Here is a 9,627-nt window from a genome sequence, read left to right on the forward strand (position 1 = left end):
ACAAGTTGTTGAGGACATAAAAACTTTTAGCACCCATCACACTCCTAGTCTCAATGGACCTATTAATGGTGATGCTAATACCTCAACTATAGGACAAGAAAGTCCTTCGAATTTAGATACTAACAAAAGAATGAGCTTAGATGACATTACTACCACTTCAATTAATGGTAGTAACCTTAATTTTGACAATTGTAGTCTCTCTCAAGTTATAACCTTTTTGCAAAGAATGGCTAAAGAACCCCCACACTAGTACACTCAATATTGCCTCCACCGAGCATATTACCTGTAACACCCTGGTTTTCGCTCCCTGTTTTCTTTTCCTTTGCTGATTTGACTCCCGTTTTTTTTTCTCGATGTTATCGGATTTCTTTCACCCTGGGTATGTGAAGATGGTCATCTAGCCTTGCCTTCCCTATCCAACCAGAGATTCTCCCTAGTCTAGCCTTTCTACCCAAGATATCTTCTCGGGGTTTTGCCGGAGCAGACCCTACCTTCCGAATTGCCGGAAGGGAAACCCTGATCTCTCCTGTTTCAAAGGAGCCCCAATTTATTTTGCCCTATCTTTGAGCCGTGGATATGCAAAAATATTGCCAAGTCATTTGCAATATTTTTGATTTATAATTAATTCCTTTTTCTGCTAGTTGAAGGAATTAAATCCAGGAAAATAGCTCTCCATCTCCAGTGCTCATGAAAACTTGTAGAGATATTCTTGGTGATCATATTGAGCTCCCATAAAATATTGGCCATCGTAGAATAAAGGAAAATTGCATTTTCCTATTTAATGCCAGTATTGCATTTTGGGCACTTTCTAAAGGAACTACTATTTTGGTAGCCAGGAAAAATCCCAAATAATTTGTGGAGTTTCTCCTATCCATATCTTGCCAGTTTCCATAAAGATCCCAAGTTCCATAGTTCATATTTTGAGCACAACATCAAATTGAAAATTTTGTCCAGTTGTGAAATTTGCAAAGGAAGTGCTCTATTCCTTGATCTCCTTGAGCTGAATCTTTTCATGGTGGTTTATATGGTTACATCACTTGTGAATACCAAAAATCAGCTCAATCCCTTTCTTCTATGTTGTACAAGAAATTCCCCTAAGTTTCTGCCTATTTGGAAGCTTTGTGAAGGAAGTACCATGTAGGCATTCCAAATGAGCTGAATATTCTCCAACATATCCATATATTCAAATCATCATCTTCCCCGAAGTTTGAGCCAAATCTATTTAGCCATTTGAGCCGAGCTTCAAATTATAGTTTATGGACCAGTTGGTGGTTTGTGAAGGAAGTGCTAGCTAGGATGGGTTGTTTGTCCTGGAAATTTACCAAGGCACTCATCTTAGTGAATCATTTCCACACACCAAAAATCAGGAGGTTCCCTTTAGCCAATATTCCATAAAATATTTCAAACACCTTGCTGCCAGAATCTCTTTCAGCAAGTTTATCCTTCACCATAGCCACCTGGTAGGTTCCAACCCCCATTCCTATCTCGTGGAGCAGTGAAGGTAATGTTCGACATGAATGGACATGCACGAGGTGTCAAATCTGGTGGTGCACGTGGTGACCACCGGCAGAGCACGCCAAATGCAAGCTCTGTTCGTTTGGGCCCTCGGCCTCATCCGTTTCCTCCTCCTCTCGCGCCCCCTCCATGTCTAGTAGACAGTCCGTGCTCGTGCGGTCATTTCCCCCTCCCCCTCTGTTCCTCGCCATGGACGTGTCTGCCAAGAACTGGAGCAATGCCAATCTCCCTGGAGCTTCGGTCATCGGAGAGAGATGTCTAGGGCCTTCTCCTGAGCCTTCTTAAGGAGCTTCCCGAGTCCCTCTCCTTACCAGTAACCTCCTCGCCCCCTCCCCAAGCCCTCGGAGCTCCCCATTGCAGCAATGGTCGAAGCATCCGCCATTGCCAGTGCCGCCGCTCTCGGTCCCCGCGGTCGAGCCCCGCCCCTGAGCCCTCCCGCTCCTTCCTTTCTTCTTGGGCAACGTCCCCTCGAGCCTGTGGAGTAGCCGCCGCCATCAGGCTCCTCGGGGAGGCTCTACCGGGACGGCTCCATGGGCGCCCGACGGCCACCTCGTCCCCTCCAATCGTGGCGTCGCTGTGGTCCGCCTTCGGCGACCCTGTGGCCACCCCTGGCCGCGGTGAGGCATGGGAAAGCTCCCCCGCTCGCCGGCCGACCTTTAGGAGCGGTGAGGCCATGGCAGCCGCAGCAGCCAATGTCCCTTGTCCTGCGGCGAGAGGAAGAAGAAGGTAGGAGGAGAGGACAGAGAGGAGAGAGAGGAGAGAGATGTAGGGACCCGACAGGTGGGCCCCGACCCCACCTATCGGTGAGAGATCAACCGCTAGCTGGATTAGTGGAGGCGCCAGGCAGCTGGTGCGTTTTCCCCTCAGGGAAACGTATTTCTCAGAAGGTGCCACCGACTGAGCTCTCACGGACCCGAGGGCAATTATTTTAATTGCAGATTGGTCCTTTTCCTTCAAATGCTTGTATCTTTTTTCCCGGGACTTCGATTGAGGTGATTCCAAAGCCCTCAACTTCATCTCGTCGAGACCGTCATGATGGTATCATTTTCACAAGGTGGTGACACTGTGACAATGACCCTTTTGCCCTTGTATCCAATGAGCCTCATTCGAGAGAGAGCAGTATCCGGCAATCCTTTCTACGGACTTTACGCACCTCTTCCGGGAGTATTCTCCGACCCCAGGCAAGCCGACCATCTGATATATGCCCTAAAGCATTGCTCTGTGCTGTTCGTGCATGATTAAATTAATATGCCTGTGATTGCATGCGTAGTAGTAGGCTATTTGTGGCTCTGACGAACCCTTGCTCGCATTTCCTTCAATGACGGCACCATGCCTGACTCTGAGCTGCTTTCGGCCGTCCAGGGTGGATGCCAACTTTATATTTCTCTTATCAGCCGCCAACCCATGTTCTGAGCTGCTTTTCGACCGTCACGGGCAGCAGTTGAATTTATTTCCGTGGCAGTGACCCTATGCTCTGAGCTGGTCTTCGGCCGTCTTAGGGAACTGCTACATTCTTCTTATTAACACCATCTCATGCTATGTGCCTGTTTCCAACCGTCTTGAGCCGGGGTTGAGTTATTCCGGTAATGTCCCAGATATGTGTGTAACAACCGTTCTAGTGACTACCGATTTAGTTGCCGAGTTTATGCGAGGGTTCCGAGGATCTCAGTTATAGATAAAACCTGTGAAGTAATAGGTTGCTATTCACATCCTATGGTATTAATGGTTCATGATATAGAAATAGTTCGTAGTATTCTTAACATTGCTATTGCATTCATCGCTATTATCATGATGAATTATTGTTGCTAAGTAGCCAAGCTTGATAAACATATGGATAAATTAAACCTAATGAGTTGATCTCGAGTCACCTGTCCGGGCTTTATCGTACAACCACCTCTTGCCGATATGGGACGATCGTGACTTGAGATTTTCATGTGATCGCTCTCACCGGTACCTCCAAAGAGGGAGGGTTATGCACGCGCGCTAACCCTGATCAGGTAGGCGGTGATAACCCTGTGAGCCCAGTTAAGTTGAGTTGGGCCCGTCCCCGTTTGGGACAGTTTTATCTGGCCACGATGGTGGCAGGTGTCATGAGGACACGTGTCATGAGGACACAGGGCCACCCAGGGCAAGACTTGAGAGGAGAGTCGTTGCTGGTGGTACGATGAGAGGGTCACGGTTCAGGCAAGTTTCGTTGGAGTAATACTGGTCCACCCGAATAGGATCACGAGGCCAGTGCTCTAGAGTGGGTAAAGTGTGCAACCTCTGTAGAGTGTCAAATCTATTCGAATAGCCGAGTCCACGGTATTGGACAGCCCGACCAGACCTCAGTAAGGTGATCAACCGTAAGAGTGATGATAATGATGGAAGAGCTCATCTGGTGTAGACATCGGAAGATGTCGGTTTATGACATGTTAGCCATGGGATGGCTATGAGATGAGTGTCGGAGGACCACATGAGTTGGATTTGATTTTGATCAGATTCAGACTGGATCATGAGAATAGTCGGAGTATAAATCATTTATTTAATATGCTTTACCTTATCGCATTCACTTTAGAAGTTATCTTGCTAGATAAAAGTGTTATACCTTGATAATTAACATGGCTAGATAAGTATGCTATGTCATGATGATTAATATTGTTCTAATAACAAATACATGCTTGGATACCATGGATTGCTTTGCTTAGTGTATATGTTAGTTTTGGTTTGCTTGCGAGTACATTCAAAAGTACTCAGCGGCTTTTAACGTGGCCATGTTCACATAAGGATCCGTCCTACGCGAGGAGACAGAGCGTTCGCGGGCTAGGAGCATAACCGAGTTAGATCCATGTGGATTGGAGCTGCATCAAGACCGTGCTGCCTTAGATAGAGCTTTTTCCCGCAGCCATCACCTTTGTAGTTCACCATGTAAAACTCTTATATTCATTAATAGAAATGCCTATGTTCATGATACCTGTTGTAAATGTGCATGCCAAAGTGATTTCCTGGGCTAGCATGTGCGGCGACCGTCTGGCTACACTGGTAATCAGGCGGAGCGCCACAACGATTGGTATCACAGCATCCAGGCTGACTATAGGTTACCCTAGCCAGACCTCACTGTTTTGTGTTCAGTAGAAAGCCTAGATGGATTTCAGCCATGCTTGCCACTTGGCACGGTTACTATTGATCATAAGGCAACCCCATAGGTTTTCAGCTCCATCAGACCCCAACTCTCGTGGCCCTTGCCTCCGATGTGAAATGCTTGCACCCGGCAACGACCCGTGAGCCCTGAAACCCCTAGGTCAACCAGGTATCCTTACCCCTGCTTGCTAGACATGAAATTTCTCTCCTTACTCTAGTTTCCTTTGGGAAACGCTTATAAATTCTATCTCTCCTCAACAACCTTAGAAACATTGACTAAGCGACCCTAGCTATGGTCCTGCGTTGAGTGTGATGCTCTCTAGGGAAATAGTAGAAGCTTGAGACGAGTGCTACCAGGAGCATTGTATAGTTTCACTTCTAAATCCTTAAAGATGCATCGAGTGTGCTATATTAGTTATACTAGTGAATCCTTGGCCATGTTTAAGGTCCGCAACCCTTGAGCTTTGTTTGCCTTTTGGTTTTTCACGATTCCCGTTTCTTTTGTCGGTTTCATTTTTCTGGTCCGACTAGGTCCATCTGCAAGAGTTGCCTAAGAAGATCAGCATGCAACCGGGATAATACCCAATAATCCCCATTTCAAACAAAAGTCAAGCCACGCCAACCGCCTGATATTCAGAACATTACCACCGGATTTGTCAAGAATGACGAATGGGTCAGAAGCAGAATCGGGTGCAACAGACAAGGCCCGAATATACCTAAGAGAGTTGGCCTCAGAATCGATCATACATACCAAAGGAAACAGTCAGATGAACTACCAAGAATGAACATCCGTAGGGACAAAATATTCCGTCCGAAATACACGTATCATTTCATTGAGTAAGGTAAACCCTGGGTCTTTTCCCCATGGACCCAAGAATCATTTATCACTCACCAAGGACATATTTCAAGAATGAATGCACCAAGAACAGCAACAAAACTCTGGTACGTTGGTACAATTTTCAAGGAAAAGCTGGAAGCTCAATGGTGCGAATATAAAATTTTCTGGGCACGGTGAACAAGGTTCGTAAGGAATATCGATAAGTTTGTGGTTATCCGAATCAAGAAGCACCCAACATGATTGGAGGCTCAGCTGAACCAGATGGAATTATCCATCAATTGCTTATTATCCACAACACCTGGTTTGAACATATGGCCTTCCGAATCAATTATCCACATGAGGTCTGCACCAGTCATGCAACCTTTACAACAACAACAACTAGACCAGCGGAAGGACAAGCGATGTGCATGACCAATGGAATATCCTCAGTCAAGGTATGGCCTGTATCAAGTTATAGCTCTACTATGGGTAAAATTTCAGATGATTCAGAACGGAAGCCAGAACCAGCACTAGATCGGACGATACATCATAGAAAAAGGCTTCTAGAATAAGTAACCTAGGCTTTCCCCCACAAGGTACCAAAAAGAGATTATGGTACCACACCGTCTCGGTACGCCACTCGGTGAGAAACCCTTCTGGGATACGGCACTCCCATATTAGGCTACCGCGGAAAGCTTCTAGCATAAGGAACCGACCTTCCGTAGCAAGCCACATGAAGGAAAGATTCCGAGGTATGATAACCAACCGTCTTCAACACGCTACTCAAGCAGAAGCTTCGAGCATAAGGAATTCAGTCTTCTCCAACACGGCATTGTGCCGACAGCAAGCTTGTCAGAAGCAAGAACTAGCTGATACACATATTCGCCTTAGAACCCAGTTATGGTGGAAGGATCTATCCTACACTTGCATATGCTGTGAACATACTGTCCAGGGGATCAGTTCGTGGGAGCCACTCATGCAAGGGAATAACTATGTCACAGAAACAACGACCCAGTAATGAAAACAAGAATATGAGCACCTCAACCCCTACGAGATACACAAGAGTGAGTTGTGAGAACAAGCCAACACACGGGGAAAAACAATCAAGGAATGGTGTTCACGTGACATGAAAAGTACATCAAAAGAGTCTTCAAGACCAAAGGAGTTGTGGGCATACAACCTCCGTGGCGGTCAACAAGATACCGTTTCGCAGACCAAAAAAAGGCATTACCAACCCTTGCGAGACTCCTGCATATGCGGCCACAAACGAGCTTGCCACACTCCTCATGAATATGGCCATCAACCCAGACAAGAAGCTATGCTCTAAAAAGATACACCAAGTGATAGGCATACTATGCCCATCCCCATGATCACAACAAGGACTGCAGAAACTATATATGACAGAGCCATCTCCACGAGCAGCAGAGTCTGAACGAGACATTAAGAGGAAATAGTTCAAGGCACACCGGCAACAACAGCTTGTAGACAACATGACATCATAAGAGATTACTGTCTATGATTATTCTGTGATCATGCCTGCAGTTGATGATATAGCAGCAATAGCTCGGTCAGGATAACTCCTCGAGTTACGGATCACCTAAGGGCAAAGACAGGATGTATAAGCCAGAAGGAAACATCAGGATGGAACATGTAGCCAGACTGAGCATTCTGACACGGCAAAAAGTAAGCTACTTCCATTCACTCGAGGACATACGAGCACATGAGCCTGGTACCAGGAAAGGATGAACTACCCGTGACATCTAGGGTACGATGCATTACAATAAAGCCCGAAGCAGATACTTCCAGTCCGTGGAACTACGGTATTTGTTGGTAGTACCCGTTAGCCCACCCTGCAGCACTACTATCGGAATAAAGAGTACACCTGATAAGAAAGAGAAGGATTCAAGAAAGCCCTGTGCAAATACAACACCTGGTCCCTCTGAAGAGGCAGTTATAACGTCAGAGAATCAATGAAGGCAGGACAACTGATGGATCCAAGTCGCACACAGGGAAGTCCCCTTTCCCTGGGAGGTAAGCCTGGAAATCTCGAGGACGAGATTTTCTTAAGGGGGGTAGGTTTCTAACACCCTCGTTTTCGCTCCCTGTTTTCTTTTCCTTTGCGAATTTGACTCCCGTTTTTTCTCGATGTTATCGGATTTCTTTCACCCTGGGTATGTGAAGATGGTAATCTAGCCCTGCCTTCCCTATCCAACCAGAGATTCTCCCCAGTCTAGCCTTTCCACCCAAGATATCTTCTCGGGGTTTTGCAGTCAAAACCCTACCTTCCGAATTGCCGGAAGGGAAATCCTGATCTCTCCTGTTTCAAAGGAGCCCCAATTTCTCTTGCCCTCTTGCCTCCCAAACCTTTTCCTAGTGATCATCCCCTATCTTTGAACCGTCGATATGCAAAAATATTGCCAAGTCATTTGCAATATTTTTGATTTATAATTAATTCCTTTTTCTTCAAGTTGAAGGAATTAAATCTAGGAAAATAGGTATCGATCTCCAATGCTCAGGAAAACTTGTAGAGATATTCTTGGTTATCATATTGAGCTCCCGTAAAATATTTGTCATCATAGAATAAAGGAAAATTGCATTTTCCTATTTATTGCCAATATTGCATTTTGGGCACTTTCTAAAGGAACTACCATTTTGGTAACCAGGAAAAATCCCAAATAATTTGTGGAGCTTATCTTATCCATATCTTGCCCATTTCCATCAAGATCCCAAGTTCATAGTTAATATTTTGAGCACAACATCAAATTGCAAATTCTGTCCAGTTGGGAAATTTGCAAAGGAAGTGCTCTATTCCTTGATCTCTTTGAGCTGAAAATTTTCAGGGTGGTTTATATGGTTAAATCACGGGGGAATAATAAAAATCAACTCAATCCCTTTTTTGTATGTTGTCCAAGAAATTCCCCTAAGTTTCTGCCTATTTGTAAGCTTTGTGAAGGAAGTACCATGCAGGCATTCCCAAATGAGCTGAATTTTCTCCAGCATCTCCATATATTCAAATCATCATCTTGCCCCAAGTTTGAGCAAAATCCATTTAGCCATTTGAGCCCAGCTTTCAAATTATAGTTTCTGGACCAGTTGGTGGTTTGTGAAGGAAGTGCTAGCTAGGATGGGTTGTTTGTCCTAGAAATTTACCAAGGCACTCATCTTAGTGAATCATTTCCACACACCAAAAATCAGCATGTTCCCTTTAGCCAATATTCCGGAAAATATTTCAAACACCTTGCTGCCAGAATCTTTTTCAGCAAGTTTATCCTTCCCTAGAGCCACCTCGTAGGTTCCAACCCCCATTCCTATCTCCTGGACCAGTGAAGGTGCTTTTGGACATGAATGGACACGCAGGAGGTGTCAAATCTGGTGGTGCACGTGGTGACCACCGGCAGAGCGCGCCATATGCAAGCTCTGTGCATTTGGGCCCTCGGGCTCGTCCATTTCCTCCTCCTCTCGTGTCCCCTCTATGTCCAGTAGACATACCGTGCTTGTGCGGTCATTTCCCCCCTCTGTTCCTCGCCATGGACGTGTCTGCCGAGAACATGAGCAATGCGAATCTCCCTGGAGCTTCGGTCGCACCCGAGAGATGTCTAGGGCCTTCTCCCGAGCCTTCTTAAGGAGGTTCCCGAGTCCGTCTCCTTCCCAGTAACCTCCTCGCCCCCTCCACAAGTCCTCGGAGCTCCCCATTGCAGCGATGGCCGAAGCATCCGCCATTGCTAGTGCCACCGCTCTCGGTCCCGCGGTCGAGCTCCACCCTGAGCCCTCCTGCTCCTTCCTTTCTTCTTGGGCAGCGTCCCCTCGAGCCTCTGGAGCAGCCGCCATCATCAGGCTCCTCAGGGAGGCTCTACCAAGACGGCTCCACGGGCGCCCGACAACCACCTCGTCCCCTCCACATGTGGCGTCGCTGTGTTCCACCTTTGGCGACCCTGTGGCCACCCCTGGGCACGGTGAGGCACGGCCAAGCTTCCCCGGTCGCCGGCCGGCCTTCAGGAGCGGCGAAGCAACGACAGCCGCAGCAGCCGATCTCCCTTGTCATGCGGCGAGAGGAAGAAGAAGGTAGGAGGAGAGGAGAGAGAGGAGAGGGGAAAGAGAGGTAGGGAACCGACAGGTGGGCCCCGACCCCCACCTATTGGTGAGAGAGCAACCGCCAGCTGGATTAGTGGAGGTGA

The sequence above is a fragment of the Hordeum vulgare genome, chromosome 2H (genome assembly GCF_904849725.1).
Source record: "Hordeum vulgare subsp. vulgare chromosome 2H, MorexV3_pseudomolecules_assembly, whole genome shotgun sequence".
Lineage (NCBI taxonomy): Eukaryota > Viridiplantae > Streptophyta > Magnoliopsida > Poales > Poaceae > Hordeum > Hordeum vulgare.